The following is a 23,820-nucleotide window of genomic DNA, read 5'->3' on the forward strand; positions in this document are numbered from 1 at the left end:
GAGCTAAACTATTGCTACATAAATTATTTGGAATTCTTTGGCATGGGAGATTTGCCTCCTCTGTTTATTGATTCATCTGATTATTTATATCAGTATCTACTCACAAATATTTACTTTGTGTCATAATCCAACACTACTTTATTTTCTTGCACTGTGTATAGTGACTTTCTTCCAAAGATTACAGTATAGGAAATAACTTTATAGTGGATAAATCTGACAAAAATTACTTTTACCAGGCAACTGAGGTCAATACCAACAGTGATAAGTCGTACTGATAGTACGTACACTTGATATGATGTCCTTGGAAGGATATTTTACCTCTATGGTCTTCCTCCACAACACTTAACCTTAAGTCTACTCATGTGAAACCATCATACAAATCCCAATAGACAGAAATTCTACAAAATACTTGAAACTGTCACAGATAAGAGGAGACTACACAGGGGTGCCTGAGTGGTTCAGTTGGTCAAGCATCCAACTCTTGATTTTAGCTCAGGTCTTGATCCCAGGGTTACAAGATAGAACCCCGTATCTGGGCTCCACGCTATTTATGGACCCTGCTTAAGATGCTCTCTTTCACTCTTTCTCTTAAAAAAAAAAAGAGCTTAAAGAGACATGAAAATTAATGTAATATGGTATGGGTCCTGGAACATAAAACTAAATCTATCTGAGTAATAATGCATCAATATTGGTTCATTAACTATAGCAAATGTACTATGCTAAAAATGTAAGATCTAACCAGAGGGGAAAATGGATCTGGGGTATGTGGACACCATACTATCTGCATGTTCCCCATAGTTTTATAATTCAAATATGTCCTAACCAACAAAGTTTATTTTTTCTGTTTTTTTGAAACACAATTGACATATAACACTGCTTAAGTTTAAGGTATATAAATGATGATTACATATGTGTGTTTGTGTGTGTGTGAGAGAGAGATGAAAACACTTAAGATCTATTCACTTAGCAACTTTCAAGTATTTAATGCAGTAATGTTAACTATAGTCACCATACTGTACGTTAGCTTTCCAAATCTTACTCATCTTCTAAATGGAAGTTAGTACCTTTGACCTCTCCCCATTTCCCCCAGCTCTTGGCAACCACCATACTGTTCTCTTTGATTCTGAGGGTTTTAATTCTAAATATAAGTGATATCATGTATTCTTTGTCTTTCTCTGACTTAATTTCACTTAGCATAATGCCCTCAAGATCTATCCATATTGCTGCAAATGACAGGATTTCCTTCTTTCTAGTAGCTGAATAACATTCCATTGTATGTATGTATGTGTGTGTATATATACGGGGATATATGTGTGTGTGTGTCTACCTATCTTGTCTACCTATTCTTCTATGAATAGACATATAGATGTTTCTATGTCCTGACCATTGTGCATTATGCTGCAGTAAATATGGCAGTGCAGATATCACTTAGAGATTCTGACTTTACTTCCGTTCAATATACATCCAGAAGTAGGATTACTCATTATATCGCAGTACTATTTTTAAATTTTTTGAGGAATCTCCATACTATTTTACTATTTTCTAAGGAACTTCCATACTATTTTCCATAGTGGCTGTACCAATTTATCATCCCAACAGCACACAAGGGTCCTTTATTCCACATCTTTGGAACACTTGTTATCTCACCTTTTTGATGGTAATCATTCTAACAATGAATTGATATCTCATTGTGGTTTTGATTTACATTTCCCTGATTATTGAATTTCCCTGATTATTGAATTCAATGTTGAATTCCATCTGATGTTTTTCTTTCTGTACCTATGGATTGACATGATGAGCTTATTTTCAACTTTTATTCTACTAATGTGTTATCACATTGATTCATTTCTGTGTGATGAATTATCCTTGCATCCCAGGGATAAATCTCACTTGATCATGGTATATCACCTCTAAATATCTTGCTGAATCTAGTTTAATGTTTTGTTGAGATTTTTTTGTATCTGTTTTCATCAAGGATATTGGCCTGTAATTTCTTCTTCAGGATCTTTACTGACCTTGGCAGAAGAGTAATGCTGACCTTGTAAAATGAGTCTTGGAGAGTTCCATCCTCTTTGTTATAATTTATTTTTTTTTACTTTTTAATTAAAAAAATTTAATATTTATTTTTGAGAGAGAGAAAGACAGTGTGAGCAGGGAAGGGGCAGAGAGAGAGGCAGACACAGAATCCAAAGCAGGCTCCAGCCTCTGAGCTATCAGCACAGAGCCCAACTGCAGGGCTCAAACTCAGGAACTGTGAGATAATGACCCAAGCTGAAGTGGGACGCTTAACCGACTGAGCCACCCAGGTGCCTCTGTTAGAATTTAAAAAGAATTGGACTTCTTATTTTAATGTTTGGTAGAATTCACCAGTGAAACCATCTGGTCCTGGGCTTTTCTTTGGATGTTTTTGATTACTGATTCAATCTTGTTATTAATTACTACTCTGTTCAGATTTTCTGTTTCTTCCATGATTGAGTCTTGGTAGTTAGTAAGTTTATAGGCCTGTGTCTCTTTATTCAAGGTTATCCAATGTGTTGGCATATAATTTTCAAAGTAGCTCTTACAATCCTATATATTTTTCCGGTATTATTCGTAGTGTGTTCTCTTTCATTTGAGTCTTGTTTTTTGTTTTTGTTTTTGTTTTCTTTCCTTAATCTAGCTTAAGTTAGTCAAGTTTTATAAAATCTTTCCAAAAACCAGCTCTTAGTCTCATTGGATTTTTTTTTTTCTGGCCTCTGTTGCTTGCATTTATTTCTGCTCTGTTCCTTATTTCACTTCTAACCATCTGCTAAATTTCTTCTTTTATTTCTAGTTCCTTGAAGTATAAAGTAGGTTCTTTGGGATAGTTCTTTTTTTCTTCATTTAGGTGTTTATCACTATAAACATCCCTCTTATCAGTGTTTTCTCTGCATCTATATGTTTTATGATGTTCTGTTTCAATTTTTATTTTTCTCAAGATAATTTTTATTTACATTTTGTTTCTTTCTTTGACCCATTGATTGATCAGGAGTGTTTTGTTTAATTGCCACATATTTGTGAATTTTCCACTTTTCCTCCTGTTAACTATTTACCAGTTTCATAGCATCATTGGAAAATGTATGTATAATTTCAATTTTAAATTTGTAATGATTTGTTTTGTGACCTAACATATGGTCTACCTTGCAGAATGTGCCATGTTTGACAACAATGTGTATTCTACTGTTGCCTGAAATGTTCCCTATAAACCTTTTAGGTCCGTTGGTCTATTGTATAGTTCAAATTCAACCTTTTTTTTTTTTTTTTTTTTTTTCTGATTTTCTGCCTGGATGATCTATGCATTGTTAAAAGTGGGGGTACTGAAGTTCCCTACTATTTTTTTAATTTTTTTAATGTTTATTTATTTTTGAGACAGAGCAACAAACAGTGCAAGCAGGGTAGGGGCAGACAGGGAGGCAAAGAATCGGAAGCAGGCTCCAGGCTCTGAGCTGTCAGCACAGAGCCCGACCCGGGACTTGAACTCACGAACCTGAGTCGTGACCAGAGCTGAAGTCAGATGCTTAACTGACTGAGTCACTCAGGCACCCCAGTTCCCTACTATTTTTGTTGTCTATTTCTCCCTTTAGATCTGTTAATATTTACTCAATATATTTAAGTGTTTCTAAGTTGGGTGCCTAAGTATTTATGATTTACCCCTTTATTATTTAACAATCCTTTTTGTATCTTCTTACTATCTTTGGTTCAAAATGTGTTTTGTCTGATGTAAGTATAGCTATGCCTGCTCTTTCCCTTTTCACTTGCATGAGATACTCTGTTTCTATCTCTTCACTCTGAGCCGACTCATGCCCTTAAAACTGAAGTGAATCTCTTGCAGGCAGCATAGAGTCAGGTCAAGTTTTTATACATTCAGACACTCTTATTCTTTTTGATTGGATAATTTAACCATTGACATTTAGAGCAATCATTGATATGGAGGGCTTTCTTACTGTTTTCTGGCTGTTTCTACTTCCCTTGCTCCTTTTTTCCTGCTTTGCTGAGTTCCTTTGTGAATTAATGATCTTGCCCAGTAGTATGCTTTGATTTCCTTCTTTTTATATTTTGTGTCTACTGTATGTTTTGCTTGCAGATACCTTGAGGCTTACCTGCAGATATTTATTATACAGCAGTTTATTTTACACTAATAATTTAACTTCAATTATATACGAAACTGGGCCCTTTGCTCTTTCTTCTTTTAGGTTTTTGATGTCACAATTTATCTGCCTTTTTATTGTGTATTCATTAATTATTGCAACTATAATTTTTATACTTTTGTCTTGTAACCTTTTAATAGAATTAGATGGTTAAACACACTACGTTATTACAGTATTAGAGTATTCTGAATTTCTCTGCATATTCACCTTTACCAATGTATGGAATACTTCTGTTTTTTTTTTTCATGTTCTCCATTAGCATTCCCCTATTTCAACTTGAACAATGTCTTTCAGCATTTCTTCAAAATATGTCTAATGGTGATGACCTCCTTCAACTTCTGTTTTGGAAATGTCTTTATATTTCCTTAATTTCTGAAAGAAAACTTTGTCAAATAAAGTATTCTTGGGGCATTGTTTGGTTTTGTTTCAGAACTCTGAATAGAACACCCTACCCTCTTCTGTCCTTCTGTTGAGAAATCAACTGCACAACTCATGGATTGGAGCTCCCTTGTAAGTTATAAACTTCTATTTCCTTGCTGCCTTTAAGATTCTCTTTGATTTTTAACACTTTTATTACAATGTGTCTTTGCAAAATCTTTTCATGTGGAATTTTTTGGAGTCTTATGAGCTTGATAAATTGAGACGGCCAAATCTCTCCCCAGATTTGCAAAGTTCTCACCATTATTTCTTTAATAAGCTCTGTGCACCCATCTTCCCCTTGTCTCCTTCTGGGACTCCCGATAATTCAGATTGGCTCTTGTAATGGTATACTATAGTTCAGGTAGGCTTTCTTTACTTTCATCTGTGGTCCAGACATCTTGCTGAAATCACCCAAAAGTTTATTTTTTAAAAAGGCATATAAACACGGAGAAAAAAATTAACTGTGCTACTTTACATTTATTTCCACCTCATTACTCACACAAGAAAAGGTTTGACAGAGTAAGACTGAAATAAGTGAGCATTTCGGCAAGTCAAATGTATGATGTCAGGCTATCGTTTGGTCTGCTTTCTAAATGAGACTTATTGTGGAGTCACCAATTTAATGATGTGTCTTGCTGAATTGACAGGAAATAGTAGCCCAAGACTAGGAAAACCCAGCAGTTTTTGACCCAGAGTATCTCTAAACCCATTAATCCAGATTAAGCCTTCCTAAATAATGGAAAAGGCAAGGGGGACCTACATCATAGATAACTGCATCTGTATCCAAAACAAACTGAATTTTATCTTTTCCAAAGTAATTAAGTTTGCTCCAATCACAAATGTCTGAATGAATTCTTCCGAGCAACAAACCTGTCAAAATGTTAAGCTCATCTCTGTACACATTTAATTGTAAAAACATTCACAAAAAATAAAGATATGTATGCTACTTGAAAATTGATAAGCCGTGAACTCAGTATCTCAAATTTCTATAATATTTAGCTCAGGATCCAGGTTGGTTTTCCCTAATTTCTCTCTTTTTCTCTCTTTTCTTTTTTGACTTTGGCTCAATAAATTTAATAGAAATAAAAATGTAGAGAAAACATAGTTGCTCACTTATAATTATCAAACTGTAATAAGTGTGTGTGTGTATATATGTATGTATATATATATATATATGTATATATATACAACTTTTTCAACAACATACTCTTAGAATTTGTATTTTTTTAAACTATATGATTTTTTTAATATTTTAAAGTAATCAAGATATCTACTTTGGCACTCTGTGTGGCAAATGCTTCAACATATAAACATAAATTTTTGGATACTAAATTCTTTATTGTTACTTGCAGGTTGTATTCTTTCATTTCCTTTAATTTTTGTTTACAGTCACTGTGGATTGTTATTGTCTTACAGTGGCAGATACCATCAGTGAACTCAGGCAAGAAATCTTAGGTAACTATTCACATATTCTTTTCTGATTCAAAAAGAAAAAAAATAGTTAATTTTTGAAAGTATTATTTTAGTCTAGTAGGCTTAAATACTTGGAGTTTCTTCAGGCATGTTGGAAGTAATCCTTCAGAGAGACAGATTAACAAGTCTGAAGGGAAGGATAAGTGGCTTCTCTCTGCAATATTGCTTCAAATCGATAGAAATTTCCAGACTAAAATTCATGAATAAGGCTTTGATTATTGTACGGTGGGTAATCACAAACTTGTTTAATTATAAAAAAGAGGAACCAGTTGTTGAAGGTGGTAGATTTATAGAGTAAGATTAAGAATGAGTGAGTATGAGTTGTCTCTCCAATAGCCAATATAGACATATAGCAGGCAATCAGCATGAAATCTAGAGTTCAAAGTCTAGAGATATATATTTGGTGACTGTGAATATTCAAGTAGTTTTAAACAGTGAGAAAAGATGGCGTTGTCCATGAAATCATGTACACAAAAGGCAAAAATAGTCAAAGGAACATCTCATTTTAAAGGATGTATATTAATTTTCTATTGCCGTGTAGTAAGTTACCACAAACCAAGTGACTTAATACACACTTATTAGCTCACATATTTTTATGTCAGAAGTGCAGCAGGGTTGGTTGGATTCTCTGTTCAGGTTGAAAAACCAAGTGACTTAAAACAATACACACTTATTAGCTCACATATTTTTATGTCAGAAGTGCAGCAGGGTTGGTCGGATTCTCTGTTCAGTTTGAAATGAAGATGCTGACACGTATCTTCTCATCTGGAATTCAGGGCTCTCTTTCAAGCTCATTTGGGTTTTTAAAAAAAAAAAATGAGTTCTTTGAAGTTGGGGCATTGTTTGGTTTTGTTTCAGCACTCTGAATATAACAGAAATTGGAGTAGTAAAGTCCTCATTTCTTCAGCGGTTGTTAAATGACAGCTGTTCTCAGCTTCTAGAAGCCACCTACATTCCACATCAGATAATCTCCTCCATCTTCAAGCCAGCCCCAGTGCATCAATTTCTTCTCCTGCTTCAAATCTTTCCTTCTACCAAAGCCAGAGAAAAATTCTGCTTTTGACTTGGTTCATAGGATTAGTTGAGGTCTAACCAGATCAACTTCCTGTATCATATAACATGGTATGATCACAGTTGTAATATTACATCATACTAACAGGTTTAGAGTGGCACAGCTTTGAGGAACCATGTTGAAATTCTGCATATCATGTGGTGGATCCTAAGATCTTGAGATGAAAAAAAAAAAAAAAAAAAAAAACAACCAAGAAACATGGAGGAGTACAGTACAACAAAAGGGGGGAAAAAGGAAGGAGATTGACACAGATATTTAACAAAACAATTGGTGATCAAGATAGGCGCTTAAAATACCTATTTGTTTTGAATATATAGAATTCACTTTAGAAAGAAGTTTCAGATGAAAATGGAGTTACAAATCTAAAGGCAAAAGGCTAGAGTATAAATTGGGATTCTATCAGCCTATTGTTGTTTCAGGAAACTTGGCAGAGATGGAAATGGGGCAGAAACTAGGAAAGTCCAGGATGAGACAGACTCAGTTCTTTTTGTTTTGAGGAGATTCAGGAAAAAGAGGAAAAGCTTAAAGAACTATACAAACAAACAATGAAGTTAGTAAGGAATCCCACATAGAAAAGTTTTTAAAAAATGAACCAAGCCCATGAACTGAGGATTCACACAAAGCCTACATGGATTTTATTTTCTTATACAAAGTCTTCGCTTGTTTAATAATACAAAAGTAAGTGGCTCTGGCATTTTCTGTGTGTGCTAACATTTCTCCTGGTATGTGCCTTGCAGTCCCTCAATGTGTATCTTAATTGCATTCTGAGCATATTTTCCAAAACAAAATGGTCTGAAAAGGTGGCCAAATATTTGGAATTACAGCACTCCAAGAATAGCTAGATACCTGGCCAGCATACTCAATTAACATGGAAATCTCATTGAGGTTAGGATTTAAACTGTTAGGCTTAGAGTAATTAATGATACATGTTCAATATGTTATAGTCTTTTCTGTCAATCTAGCAGCTGGGCTGTACAAATATCTATTTTTCAATGGTTATTTTAACCAAATAACTATATGTTCCATTTATTTGTAATTGATTGGCAAAGACTTAAAATGAGCTCCGTAAACTCAAACATGCTTAGTTCAAAATATGCACTTAACATTAGAATTAATTATCAACCCATACAATCTTTTAAGACAGAATATAAACATAGCATCTTTGCTATTGTATCCAAAAGGAAGTATGACATTTCCCCATGTTTTGTCATTTCTATTAACACATATACATATACACGTTTTAAAACACCTTTGTAAATGACTATTTTATATAATAGAACTGTGTGTATTATTTAAAATGATAGTTAAATATTTTGGGGGACAAAATCCCTCAAAACACTGGAAGAAAAATGTTCGCCTAAAGGAAAGTTAAGATGGAGACAAGTTTTGGGGCACCTGGATGACTCAGTCAGTTAAGCATCCGACTTTGGCTCAGGTCATGATCTCACTGTTCATGAGTTCAACTCCTGCACTGGGCTCTGTGCTGTCAGCTCAGAGCCTGGGACCTGCTTTGGATTCTGTCTCCCTCTCACTCTGCCCCTCCCTCTCTCACACTCTGTCATTCTCTCTCTCAAAAATAAACATTAAAAAAAAGATGGAGATGAGTCTTTGAAATACTCTGTATGTGTGTGGAACAACATACTAGATGTTGTAATTAGATCTAATAATTAGAAATAATTTCATGATTCCAAAGCATGGTAGACAAAATAGTGGTCCCTCAACGATGTTCATTTCCTAATACCCAGAACCTGTAATTACGCTACCTTACATGGCAAATGGACTTTGAGTTATTAAGAATCCTAAAGATGAGAAGATTATTCTGGATTATCCAGGTGGCCCTGACATAATCACAATGGCTCTTATAAAATGAAGGCAAGGGGGATTTGGGTGCTCAGTCGGTTGAGGGTCCAACACTTGATTTTGGCTTAGGTTGTGATATCATGGTTGTGGGATCAAGCTCCACATAGGGCCCTGTGCTGACAGCATGGAGCCTGCTTGAGATTCTCTCTCTCCCTCTCTATACCCCTCTCCCATTCATGCACACCCTCAAAAAAAATGAGACAAGGGGTTACAGTCAGAGAAGGAGGTACAATGACTGAAACAGAGGTCCAGATGATGTAAGGATGGAATCACAGGAGCATGAGAAAAGAAATGAAGACACTCTCTAGACGCTGGAAAAGGCAAAAGAACAGATTGCAGTTCTTGTCCCCTCCCTTTCCCTCTAGGACATTCATACAATTTTTTTTTAACGTTTTTATTTTATTTTTGAGACAGGGAGAGACAGAGCATGAACGGGGGAGGGGCAGAGAGAGAGGGAGACACAGAATCCGAAGCAGGCTCCAGGCTCCGAGCCATCAACCCAGAACCCGACACGGGGCTTGAACCCACGGAGTGCGAGATCGTGACCTGAGTCGAAGTCGGACGCCCAACAGACTGAGCCACCCAGGCGCCCTTCCCACTAGGACATTCAAAAGAAATGCAGCCCTTCTGACTGCTTTTAGATTTCTGATCTCTGGAACTCTAACATTTATAAATTTCTGTGTTTTTTTTTTTTTAAACTACTAAGTTTGTGGCTTACATATTACAGTAGTAATAAGAAACTATTACACCAAGTACATTCTAATGTAACTAGCCACACTCAGGGCAGTATGTTTAATTTAGCATTTTTTTCCATAATTATGACTGTATCATAAAAAATTGTTTAGCTTATAATTTTAACCAGTGATAAAGTTGATAAAAGCATTTCAGAAAGAGTGAGCAAATCTTCAGGATCCCCTGTCACCTTTTTGAAAAAAAAAAAAAAATTAGTGCCTACTTATTTTTGAGAGAGAGACAGAGTGTGGGGGGGGGGGGTGGGCAGAGACAGAGGGACACACAGAATCTGAAGCAGGCTCCAGGCTCTGAGCTGTTAGCACAGAGCCTAATGCAGGGCTCAAACTCACAGACTGTGAGATCATGACCTGAGCCAAAGTCAGACGCTTAACCCACTGAGCCACTGAGGCTCAGTGACCTAAGGATTCCCTGTCACCTTTTTAAATAATCAGTAATTAGATTAATCCTGTTTCTAGTAAAGGTTTAGTAGGAGGAATTTAGTAACATGCTCACACGAAAAAATAGTTTCAGCAGTAACAAGGACAGTGCTTCATCAAAGACCTGTTTCTAGGTAGCATCTGACTGCACAGTTCTAACAGAGGTATAGAAAATCACTGTGTCTCACGAGGATCCTCTCTCTGCTTGGGTGACTTACAAACTGAAAACTGGCTTCATTTATTGGCCACAATCATCACCAATCCTGTTCTTATTGCTGAAGTCTTTCTTGGCCTTCCTTCTTTGTGTCTTGTCCTTCTGTTGGGGATGGGAGGTCAGACACCTAAGATCTAGCCTCCAGGTATCTCGAAAATCTCAGCAGTTTGTCATTTGGGAACCACACATATCTATTCCTTTGTCTTTTTTCTTACAAGAGAAATCATTCTTTGTTACTCTTAAAGGTAATCTACAAGTAAGTTTAGGAAACATCCACTTATATATGTTGCATTGATCTCGTGTTTTTCTCTCTGCTCCCTCCTCAAACCCCCCCAGTAAACAATAAAACAAAAGACTGAAATTATGTTCCAACATTCTCTCTCTGCCCCTCATCCCCTCATCTTCTTTCTCTCTCTCAAAATAAACATTAAAAAAAATAAAAATAAATAACTTATATTCCAACAAGGCAGAAAGAAGGGAAAGAGAGACAAGCACAGATAAGGAATTTCAACAAATTTTGAGGGAAAGTAGATAGGTGAGGGAAACCAACTTAGCACAGAAAGAAAGACAGTACTAAAGGCCATGGAGACAATTAAAAGCTGGCAAATTTATCCCACAGAAAAATAACTCTCAGAACTTTGGAGGCAAGAACTATTTCTGAAGGCTGGAGTATAAGAGTTGTGACTGAACATAGTATGATTGAGGAGGCCCCCAGATTTTTTTTCCCAAGACTCTGCTACCAGGAAAATTTAGATTTCCCACTGCAGCATAATAGAGAAAGTATACTCTCTGAGAAGGCTGGATCAATGAAGGTTTGGGAATCAAAGAACTAAACACAGAGAAAGAAAGAAGTTAAGGATTAATGCAAGACTGCAAAGTGCATGGTGAAGTCCTTCCACTCTTTTCTTCAACCTAGTTTACAGGATTTTTTCTGAGCAGTGTAAAAGACCAAATGTCAAAAGATAATGACTTCAGATTTGTCCAGTGAATTCACACACTGTCTTAGTAACGACCCTAGGATAAAACTCCTTATTCTGTAAATGAGACCCACCTACCAAGTCTCTAATTGCTACTTTAGTGCCTTACTTTTAATTATAGAGTTCCAGAGATGACCATTCATGTACCCATACCAACAGCAAAAAAAAGAACTCAGAATAAATAAGCAGAGTTTTTAGGTTAAAAATTTCAAGTAAATCTATAAAATCAGGAAACATGAAAAAAGAAAATGCCTTCTTTAAAAATATAGCACAATGTTATGCAAAAGGGCCATTCAGATAACAAAACAATACAAAAAACAAAACAAAACAAAACAAAACAAAAAACTAAACTAAATCTTGTGGCCCGCGAGGTATAAAGTGATTGGTATGTGTGACTTCTTGGCAATTCTATTACAGGGAAAGGGTCACCTCTCCTTCCCCTTCTCTTCCTGCTGGTTGACATGTGTGCAAGTGGCTGGACCAGCCATGATAAACAATAAAATGGAAGCCATGTGTTCAAATAGTAGAGAATTGAATTAAGTGAATGAACTAGATTCCTGAGTTGTGAAGCTATCATGTAAGCCCTCAACTGACAATATTTAGCTATATGAAGAGAGATAGTTGACTGAAGCCGCTGTTATTCAGTCTCTATAGTAACTGATTGATAATGGTAGACAGTTGATGTCATTTTGAGAAGCAAACTGACACCACAAAGGAAAAAAAGGGAAAATGATGCAAACAAACATTGGGAGCAAGTAGCTAGTGAATGTCACAAAGCTAATAGTAAAAAATCTATAGTTTTGACCAAAATACCAATAAATTTTATATTTTAATCAAAACGTGGGTATCAATTTTAACCAAAATATGAAAAGATATAAAGAATGTATCAAATGCATCAAATATAAAAACTATTTAAGAATAGGAAGGCCTCAAAACATTTTCTTTTATTTACTTTTTTTCAGAAAAAGCTACAAAAGAATATGTTTCATAAAAGTGATAAAAGTGAATCATGGAAATAATGCGGGAACCAGGAGACAAGTATTCAATATAGGAAAAAGGTTCAAGGAGGAACACAATAAAAAAGTTCCATTACAACAGTGGTTTGTCAGGTCTAGAACACAATCAATTCAAAATGAAAGATGAACACCGAGTATTTCAGGAAAAGTGAGACCAAGAAAAAAAGATGGAATCGATAGTCTTCCTGGTAAAATATTTGAGCATGTTTACAGGAGTTCTGTAGTTCTCTCAGAAAGTCTGGGTTAATCAATCAGTGATAGGCAGAAAGAGAATACACGTGCACGCGTGCGCACACACAAACACACACACACACACACACACACACACACACACACAGAAATGAAATAATTAATAGCTCCAAGAAAAGCAAAAAGCTGTCCCAAACAAAAATTGTAATCACAATAAATTATGGGAGCCAGTTTACATATTATTTATAAGTATAAAAATGTAATCACCAAATACTGGACCAGACACTGAGATACAGGAGTCCTGGGAAGTGTGTGGTTAGGAACGTGGGTAAGAGGACTTTGAAGAAGAAGGTTACATTCTCACCTTCCACAGTAGGCAGCCAACTGTTGAAAAATGGAAAACCTTAGAAATGGTAATATAAGCTATTACAGTATTTAGAAATGCAAAGAAACATGCCAGAAGAGATAGATGAATGAATTGCATTGCATAAGTTTCCCTCTGGGAAGTAGAAATCAGAGATATGAAGAAATCAGAGATATGAAATTGTTATTTTTTAGACAGCTTATAGTGTTATTATTTTCATAAATCAAACTTCACATTTTTTACTTAAAAAAACTCATTTTCCTACAATTCTTGCTTTCATGTCAGCCACATTAAAAAAATGCAGATTCTCTACCTGCTTGGAAATGGAAGAGCATATCAGAAAACTTTCCTGTCATACCAGTTTTAACATGCCCATAGTACTTCATTATGGATCAATGTCAGTCTTTTATAGAGGAAATAAAGAAGCTTTCCTTTCTGGTTGCCTGAGCATTGACTATCCTGCCCACTGCCCATACTCAGTTAGCAAAGACATCCCAATATTTCAATAAGAATAGAGTACTGAAGTAACATAGGAACTTAGGTTTACTAATCAACTATATCTAGTAGACTTACTGTGTTGCTAATTTCTCAACCAAAATTCAAATAAGAGATGCACATTTCATATTAATTTCCTTGGAGACTGGCAAAGTATCCATATATTTCCATCTTGAAATAATTTAATAGCATTGAATCACAATCAGTACTTCTATCAGGTTGAGTAACATGTAAAAATGTTTCTATAACTTAAAAAATATTACCTTATTTTGTAGTGTGATTAAGAAATCATTTATACCTTTACTTTTTCAGTCTGTCTTTGCTTCTTTCTTGCTCTCTTTCCTTCCTTTCCTCTCCCCTTTTTATAAACTTTTCTCCTTAAAAAATAATTTTATTTATTCCTTCCAGAAATACTAGATAATAGGCATATTACTTTCAAATAATCCCAGAGCAAACCTCATCAATTTAAGAATGGAGAGTGCATCTTGTAATGAGTTTAAGCCTGTATCTCTATTACCAAATGGATCTAAAGTGGCATCTCAGGGCCTTGTTAATGAGATTGTTCTTATGTAAGGGAATCTGGTAATAGGATCATACCAAATCAGATTATTTAAAGATAATGTTAATATAAATTAATTAGTGTTCAACTTGCCCTTCACAAACAAAAAACTTAAAAGGGTTAACTGGTAACATAGAGTGATACTAGTGATGAAATACCATATTTTAGGATCAAAGTCTAGAATCTGAATGTTGGGAAGCTGATAGAACAAAAGTAGCTGTGTGTTTAAAAAAGGCATTTGCAAGACAAACGTTTTTAAGCTCATCAACAACTGATTCTCCTTGATCATCTGAAGCTATATAGGTAGGTCATTCTTATTTCTAGAAATTACACGTATCATTCTATTTTCTCAAGTATTCTTCTTCTATGTACAATTTACTTCCCTTCAAAACTTCTAAAATGTCACATGTAACATGTAGCATTATTATTCTAGTTTCGGCTGTTTTTACAGTAGCCATCAATCCCTATATATACATCTGCATTCTTATAGGTGTGACTATACTTGTTTATCACAGTAGCTGTACCATTGGCAATGAAAATGTATGTCCCACAGGATTCACGTGACCTTCTGGAAGAAATATTTAGGTAGACGTTCCTTAGGTAATTACTTATATTGTGTAGAAAGAAGTTGAGATAGAACATTTAAGAGAATGTACTGCTATGCATCAAATTTCTTTACGAAAGAACTGATAATGTCTCATATATACATAAAACTGAAAATATCCTTAAAATATGAATTTAATTGCTTCTGAGTCTACATATTACATCAGTATATTATCCTATGAAATACATCTCCATCCTGCACAAGATTGAAAGGAAAGAAAAAAACACTATTTTCATGTCATGTCATAAAATCGTGTCAGAAACACAACAGTCTATTCAGCTATTCCATAATTTTTTGAAAGACTACTGTGACAGTCATTCTAGGTGCAGAAAACAAGGGTATAGAGCATTATACAGACAAAATTCCCATTCTCAAAGGTCTTGCCTACATTCATTATGATGCAGAAACAGAGAGTAGGACATTTAAACATGCAATAAAAAAGTAAGCTAGTTATTGGGCAACATATTTTCAGGTAGAAATGAGTGCTATGAAAAAAAATGCAATAAAGAGTAATGATGTAGACAATATAAAATCTTTCTTCAAGTAAACTTATCTGAAGAGATTAATTTTATTTGAAATCTGAATGGTAACTAGAAACTAAGCATTTTAAAACCTGGAGTCTAGGGGTGCCTGAGTGGCTCAGTTGGTTAAGCAACCAGCTCTTGGTTTCGGCTCAGGTCATGATCTCTTGGTTTCATGAGTTCAAGTCCCACGTTAGGCTCTGCACTGACAGCGCTGGCCTGCTTGGGATTCTCTCTCTCTCTCTCTCTCTCTCTCTCTCTCTGCACCCCCATACTTGTGCTGTCTCTGTCTCTCTCAAAATAAAAAATAAACTTTAAAAATATTTTTTAAAAATCTGGAGTCCAATCACTTCAGGCAAAAGAAATACCCAAAGCGAGACCTTGTAACAGAGCCAGCTAATTTTTCCTAGTACTCATTTTCTCCTTACTGATAATAAATAAAACCCCTTTCTCTTAAGTTTAAGCAAGACACATATCCACACAGCTGCCCACTACATTTTCCAGAGTGTTAGGGGTGGCCCTTTGAAATGAGCAACCAATGGGCTATGAATAAAAATATGCTCAACCTATAAGTCTTGTCCCTTAAAGGAGCTAGTTTCGGTTTTCTTCTTCCCAAGGGTAGGAAACCACATATGGTGCTAATGACTAGTTTAAGCAATGCAAACAAAGACAAATCCCTAGGAAGCTATTAGATCAGTGAGTTGGAAGGATCCTTTCTCTACTGCAATCTGTTACATGAGAGAGAAATTCATTTCTATTTGGTGTGAATCACTGAATATTCCTTCGAACTGGTTCTAGAAGTTTGGTTTGAACTACCTTATACTGGTTCTATGGCAGGAATAATCTTGTGTAGAAGAAAATATTTTAAATCTAGTATGCATGAAATAGTGATTCTGAACAAAAGTGACAGAAAATTATTTATGAGAATTAGGCAGTGGTCAACTTATGGATAGCTTTGTAAATCATTTCATTTTAATTACATCCAGGGAAAATTTTTCAGAAGACGGTAACTTAATTTGGCTTCCTTTTTAAAAAGACAACTTTGATTGTTGTAAATGAAATTGATTCTAAGGAGTCAAATGCTAACAGAAACACAGTAATAAAGTGATTTAATCATCCAGTTGAGAGACATAGGGAGAGATTCATTGGAAAGTCCAAAAAGCATTTAGTTATATATTTAACCTATGTCATCACAAGTACTCATATCCAACTATTCATTCAGCATGTAATTATTAAAGACCTCCTATGTATCATCAGCATGTTAAAATTGGATACATAATGATGAGACAGGGTCCCTAACTTTATTGAACTCTGTAAATAACACATAACAGATACATAATTTGAAACTGGATTAAGTTGTACAAAGATAGGATGTTTTGAGAGAGAAAATAGAATTCACTTAACTTGGATTATGCCTCTCTAAGAAAATATTTACTCTCATATGTGAAATGTAAGTGGTGATTACCCCAGCTAAGAGTTAGAGTGAGGGGTGGGCTTTGGAGAATTTTGGGCTGAGGCACAAGCAAGAGGTGTCAAGTGGAAATTGTTTGACAGAATACATAGCATGTAATGGGGAAAAATCTGCATTCATTAGGGATAAAGTGTAAGGATATAATCACACAAAGTAACAATACTTCTAATGTGTATCCCATCTATTAACAATTTAGATTAAACTTAATATATAAAATATTGCCTATAAAATGTTTATAGGATATACTTCTAGCTAGGACACTTCAGAAATCATGAAGACAATCATTTGAATAGATAACATTAGCAATTTTATCTTTGCTTTTTCCCTTCAGAGTAAGAATTATAGTACAACTCAAGTCAATTACAATAGATTTACCCTGAAATGTCTCTCCTTTCTGATATATTTCTCGATTACAAAGAAAGTTTAGTTATACTCTACTCATCATCTTATGTTTAGCAAGAAAACTTATTTTTACCGATTTAAAATTTTTAACAAAACCTATTTTTAAAATTGTATTATTAAATATTAGATAAATTAGATAAGTGAAACGTGTATTTGAAGTCCGATTTAGAGATCGTGAAACAAACTTCATTAGAATTTTTTTCCTGAAAAGGGGCGCCTGGGTGGCTCAGTCAGTTAAGCATCTGACTCTTAATCCCGGCTCTGGTCATGATCTGATGGTTCCTGAGTTGAAGCCCTGCATCAGACTCTGCACTGATCATGCGGAGCCTGCTTGTGATTCTCTCTGTCCTTACACTTCCCCTGCATGTACATGCACATGCTCATTCGTGTGCACACACTCTCTCCCAAAATGAAAAAAGTAAACATTAAAATTTTTTAGTAAAGCATTTTTTCCCAAGAAAAAGAGCACAACTTCTGAATGTGCATTATTACTAAACCAAATAATAATATTGGAAACAACTCTGAAATGTATAAACCAAAATGATCTGTTTTAGCTTCCTTAAGTACCACATTTTTTTATCCAAAACTGTTATTGAAGCATGAAATTCACTGTTATGTGCAAAGATTTACTGGCCAACGAAGCAATGAAATTGTCAAAATTTGATCAGCAGCAATACATGCAAACTATTAAAAGGAGTTAACTCAAAACAAGTTATGAATAAAAAAGCTGAAGAGACAGATATATATTTTATATATATACGTTACTATTTTGCAGTTTTTCTTATAAAGGATCACTCTGATTTTCTAAGACCAACAAACTAATATGTAACGTGTATTTGCCCTGACGTTTGTGAAAGACATTGATTAGAAACATCAGGTGAATCTGGTCCAAGAAGGAAGCTCCTGAGCCACCCTCCAATGGCACTATCCCTAGGCAAAGTCCAGAAATGACCTAAGATATAAATGACCAACTCAATGAGCAAATAAAACCAAGAAAGTCTTTTTTATTGGAACTTGACAAATATTGCAACTTGCACAGATATTGTCAATACAGAATACTTTCAATACAGGTACTTGTGCTCACTATCTTAATATAATGGTGATACAAAGATTTTTTTTCTATCATTTGCCAATAATCACAGCTCTGTATTGTGCAAATTAGGAGATGATGTGAACTGGACTTGGCACTTTAAGTTTTGAGCAGAAATATATTTTAATGGCAGTCACTTACACCAAATTAATGCTGGCACATCAAAATGTAAATAAAATACTAGTTTCTTTAGTAAGATCGGTCTGGCATAAAAAAAAAGTCACAAAAACTAAATATATTTATTCACATACATTAAAACTGTGAATATATAAAGGTTCACGTATTATTTTTTTAATGTTTATTTTTGAAAGAGAGACAAAGTGTGACTCAGGGAGGGGCAGAGAGAGAGAGAGAAAGAGGGAGAGATGGAATCCAAATCAGGCTCCAGGTTCTGAGTGGTCAGCACATAGCCCGACATGGAGCTCAAATTCATGGACTGTGAGACCATGACCTGAGCCGAAGTTAGCTGCTTAACCAACTGGGCCACCCAGGCGCCCCAAAACTCATGTAGTAAAATCAAATTTTGCTCGATTAGGTAATAAAAACTGATTATAAACAAATGTTAATTCATGCTAAAGTAAAATATTTTTCAATGGCAACAGTTCAGTTGCCAATTGTGAAGTGTAGAATAAACTCTCAGTTTCTACAGGATAAGATACCAGTTTGGTTCCAGCTCTTTAATGAAGTTAACTGGATAGTCAAAATTGCTTATCTGTTTCTTTGTATTTTTAAGATTTTAATCCTTTCACACAAGGAAGGAGTGCAACATGGCAGATAAGATCCAAGGGCATAAAGAAAAGTTGGAAGTTTGAGACAAAAACATTTCTAGGGACTGTTATGACATGTACCATAATTTAACAGCAATTATTAGTAAAATAAGTCATGATGTTAATATTGCACTTTGTTGAAAGTTGTCACCAATCCTTCCCAACGTTTGTTGTTTCCTGTGTTGTTGATTTTAGCCATTCTGACAGGTGTGCAGTGATACCTCATTTTTGTTTTGATTTGCATTTCCCTGATGGTAAATGATGATGAACACCTTTTTGTGTGTCTGTTGGTCATCTGGATGTCTTCTTTGGAAAAATGCCTGTTCATGTCTTCTGTCCTTTCTTTAAATGGGTTATTTGGTTTTGAGTTCTTGAGTTTTGTAAGTTCTTTACACATTTTGGATACTAACCCTTTATTGGGTATGTCATTTGCAAACATCTCCCATTCAGAAGGTTGCCTTTTAGTTTTCTTGATTGTTTCCTTCCCTGTGCAGAAGCTTTTTATTTTGGTGTAGTCCCAATAGTTAATTTTTGCTTTTGTTTCCCTGGCCTCAGAGGACATATCTAGAAAAATGTTGGTATGGCCAATGTCAAAGAAATTACTGGGTTTTTTTGTTGTTGTTGTTGTTTTTTGTTTTTTTTGTTTTTTTTGTTTTTTTTTTAGGATTTCAGGAGTCACATTTAGGTCTTCAATCCACTTTTAATGTAGATAGAATTATGGAAGATATCGAGGGTGATAGAAGCAAAGATGGCAGAACAACATGGAAGTTTTTTGTGTATCTCGTGTCCATGAAATACAGCCAGACTGACACTAAAGCATCCTACATACCTAGAAAACTGATCTGAGGATTAACACAACAATCTGCACAACATGAACCACTGAACTCAGCAGGTACACAGCGCAGAGAGGTGAACTTAGGGAGAGAGAAGCCACAGAGGGCAGGGAGCTGTTTTTGTACACGAAGAGAGGACCGAGATGGGGGTGGGTGGGGGGATACAGGAAAAGCATCCCTCCACAAAAGCAGCTGGAGATGAAGTAGAAAATTGGAAACAGCCACAGGGACTAAACTAAAAGGGAGAATGAACAAAGGAGAGGGTTTAAATTCCATTAAGACTATAAACAGGGGGAGTGCAGACTCTGAAACTCTGCAGCTGATACCTGGCAGTGCTCTGGTGGGAAGGGCAAATCCCCAGGAGCAGAGTAGAGTCCAGGGGTCTTCAGGCCACACAGGGAGAGGCAGTTCCGCTGCTAGGAGGACACATGGTAGAGGCTGTGTGGGTCCCCCAAAGGCAAGGCCCCAGTGTACGTGGGAGAACAACCACGTTCACTGGTGCTGGAACAAGGTCGTTAAGGGGGAAGCCTGGCACCAGATGTGTGTTGTCATTTTCCATAGTCCCTGAAATGCTGCTGCTACACTACCTCATGAACTTTTCCTGGGATGAGCTTGCATCCAGCCCCAGTCTGTGGGCATCAGCAGTAGCATGGTCCCGCAAACGTTCCTGAGTGAGACTGGCACCCAGACACTGCTCGGTGAGACCCTCCTGTAGAGGGGCAGAATGGTCAAAGCCACAGTCCCTCAGAAGTAAGGGGTTGGGAAAAACAGCCGCATCTGAGACAAAACTCAGGAGGGAGGTGCTGCCTAGGGCCTGATCAGGGACTGTGTAAAAGCGGGGAGTGGACATAAGCCGAAGACAAAGAACAGGTGCCCAGTTGCTAATTGGGGAGAACAGAGTTCCCATACTAGAGACTGGGTAACTGGGTGAGGCCATTTTCTGCACTCCCACATGTGCATAAGCACCTACAAGCACCATAACAATCCACCTCAGTAAGCTAAGCAGTGCCATCTAGTGGAGAACGGAGCCATTACACTAAGCCCCGCCCAACTGGGGCAACCTTGCGCTTCAGGAACACAAGTATCTCTGCCTGCTTAGTTTATGGACTATAAAGTGTTTCACAGTTTAACTTCTAAGGGAAACGAAGTAATTTCAGTCATATTTCAGTCTGTTCTCCAGTCCATCTATTCCATTTTCTTTCTTTTCTTTTTTTCTTTTTTTCTTTTTCTTGAATACAGAAAGAGAAAAAAATCATTTTTTATTTTCAATTTTTATTAAAAATATTTTTCATTAATTTATTCTATATTATTTTTTATTTTTCTGTAATTTTTTTCAAATTCTATTTTATTTCCATCATTTCATTTTAGGCTACATCAGTGTATTCATTTTTTTTAATTTTCAAATCATTTCTTTTTTTTTTTCTATTTTTCTTTCCTCTTTTTTCTCTATCAAGCCCCTTTCAACACCCAAACCAAAACACACCTAGGATCTCGCATCATTTATTCAATTTTTTTGTGTTTGCTTTCATTAAATTTAATTTTTTTAATTATAATTTTATTTAATTTTAATTTTTTTTACCACATTAATTCCTTTTCTCCCTTCAAAATGATGAAAAGAAGGAATTCACTCCAAAAGAAAGAACAGGAAGAAATGACAGCCAGGGGCTTAGCCAACACAAATACAAGCAAAGTGTCTGAACCAGAATTTAGAATTGTGATAATAGGAATACTAGCTGATCAAAAATAGATGAGAATCCCTTTCTGTGGAGATAAAAGAAGCAAAAGCTAGTCAGGTTGAAATAAAAAATGCTACAACTGAGCTGCAATCTCGAATGGCTGCCACAGCGGCAATGATGGATGAGGCAGAACAGAGAATCAGTGACATATATAGGACAAATTTATGGAGAATAATGAAACAGAAAAAAAGAGGGAGATTAAGGCAAAAGAGCCCATTTAAGAATTACAGAAATCAGGGACTAATTAAGAAGGAACAACATCAGAATCATACGGGACCCAGAAGAGGAAGAGAGAGAAAGAGGAATAGAAGGGTTATGTGAGCAAATCATAGCAGAAAACTTTCCTAACCTGGGGAAACACACATCAAAATACAGGAAGCACAGAGGGCTCCCATTAGATGCAACAAAAAACAACCATCAACAAGGCACACCATAGTCAAATTCACAAAATACTCAGGCAAGGAGAGAATAATGAAAGCAGCAAGGGAAAAAAAAGTCCTTAACCTACAAGGGAAGACAGATCAGGTTGGCAGCACACCTATCCACAGAAACTTGGCAGGCCAGAAAGGAGTGGCAGGATATATTCAATGTGCTGAATCAGAAATATGCAGCCAAGAATTCTTTATCCAGCAAGGCTGTCATTCAAAATAGAAGGAGAGATAAAAGGTTTCCCACACAAACAAAAATTAAAGGAGTTTGACCACTAAACCAGCCCTGCAAGAAATTTTAAGGGGGACTTTCTGAGGGGAGAAAAGATGAAAATATATACACATACCAAAAGCAACAAAAGATTAGAAAGGACCAGAGACCACCAAAAACTCCAACTCTATAAGCATCATAATGGCAATAAATTCGTATCTTTCAGTACTCATTTTAAATGTCAATGGACTCAATGCTCCAATCAAAAGACACAGGGTAACACAATGGATAAGAAAACAAGATCCATCTATATGCTGTTTACAAGAGACCCACTTTAGACCTAAAGACACCTTCAGATTGAAAATCAGGGGATGGAGAACCATCTATCATGCTAATGGTCAACAAAAGAAAGCTGGAGTAGCCATACTTATATCACACAATCTAGACTTTAAAATAAAGACTGTATCGAGAGATGAAGAAGGGTGTTATATCATAATTAAGGGGTCTATGCACCAAGAAGACCTAATATTGTAAACATTTACGTGCCAAATGTGAAAACACCCAAATATATAAATCAGTTAATCACAAACATAAAGAAACTCATTGATTGTAATACCTTAACAGTAAGGGACTTCAAGACCCCACTCACATCAATGGACAGATCATGTAATCAAAAAATCAACAAGGAAACAATGACTTTGAATGACACACTGGACCAGATGGACTTAACAGATATATTCAGAACATTTCATCCTAAATCAGCAAAATATATATTCTTCTCCAGTGTACATGGAACGTTCTCCAGAATAGACCACACTGGGACACAAATCAGCCCTCAGGAAGCACAGAAAGACTGAGATCTTACCATGCATATTTTCAGACCATAACACTATGAAACTCGAAATCAACCGCAAGAAAAAAATTGGAAAGGTAACAAATACTTACAGACTAAAGAACATCCTACTAAAGAATGAATGGGCTAAACAAGAAGTTAAAGAAGTTTAATGAAATCGAAATGTTAATTGAAGCCAATGAAAATGATAACACCACAACCCAAAACCTCTGGGACACAAAAAAGGAAGACATAAAAGGAAAGTGTATAGCAATCCAGGCCTTCCTAAAGAAGGAAGAAAGATCTCAGATACACAACCTCACCTTATGCCTTAAAGAGTTGGAAAGAGAACAGCAAATAAAACCCAAAATCAGCAGAAGACAGGAAATAAAAAAAAAAGATTAGAGCAGAAATTAATGCTATCAAAACCAAAAAACAAACAAACCAGTAGAAAAGACCGATGAAATCAGAAGCTAGTTCTTTGAAAGCATTAACAAAATTGAAAAACCACTAGTCAGTAAGATCAAAAAGAAAAAGGAAAGGCCCAAATAAATAAAAATCAAGAATGAAAGAGGAGACATCACAATCAACACAGCAGAAATAAAAACAATAATAAGAAAATACTATGAGCAAGTATATGCCAATAAAATGGGCAATCTGGAAGAAATGGACAAATTCCTAGAAACACATACACTACCAAAACTGAAATAGCAAGAAATAGAAAATTTGAACAGACCCCAAAACAGTAAAGTAATCTAATTAGTAATCAAAAATCTCCCAAAAAACAAGTGTCCAGGGCCAGATGGCTTTCCAGGGGAATTCTACCAAACATTTAAGGAAGAGTTAACACCTATTCTCTTGAAGCTGTTCCAAAAAATAGAAATGGATGGAAAACTTCCAAACTCTTTCTATGAGACCAGCATTACCTTGATTCCAAAACCAGATACCCCA

This window comes from Panthera pardus, unplaced genomic scaffold (genome assembly GCF_024362965.1).
Source record: "Panthera pardus isolate Hobbes unplaced genomic scaffold, ASM2436296v1 HiC_scaffold_13, whole genome shotgun sequence".
In the NCBI taxonomy this organism is placed as follows: Eukaryota; Metazoa; Chordata; class Mammalia; order Carnivora; family Felidae; genus Panthera; species Panthera pardus.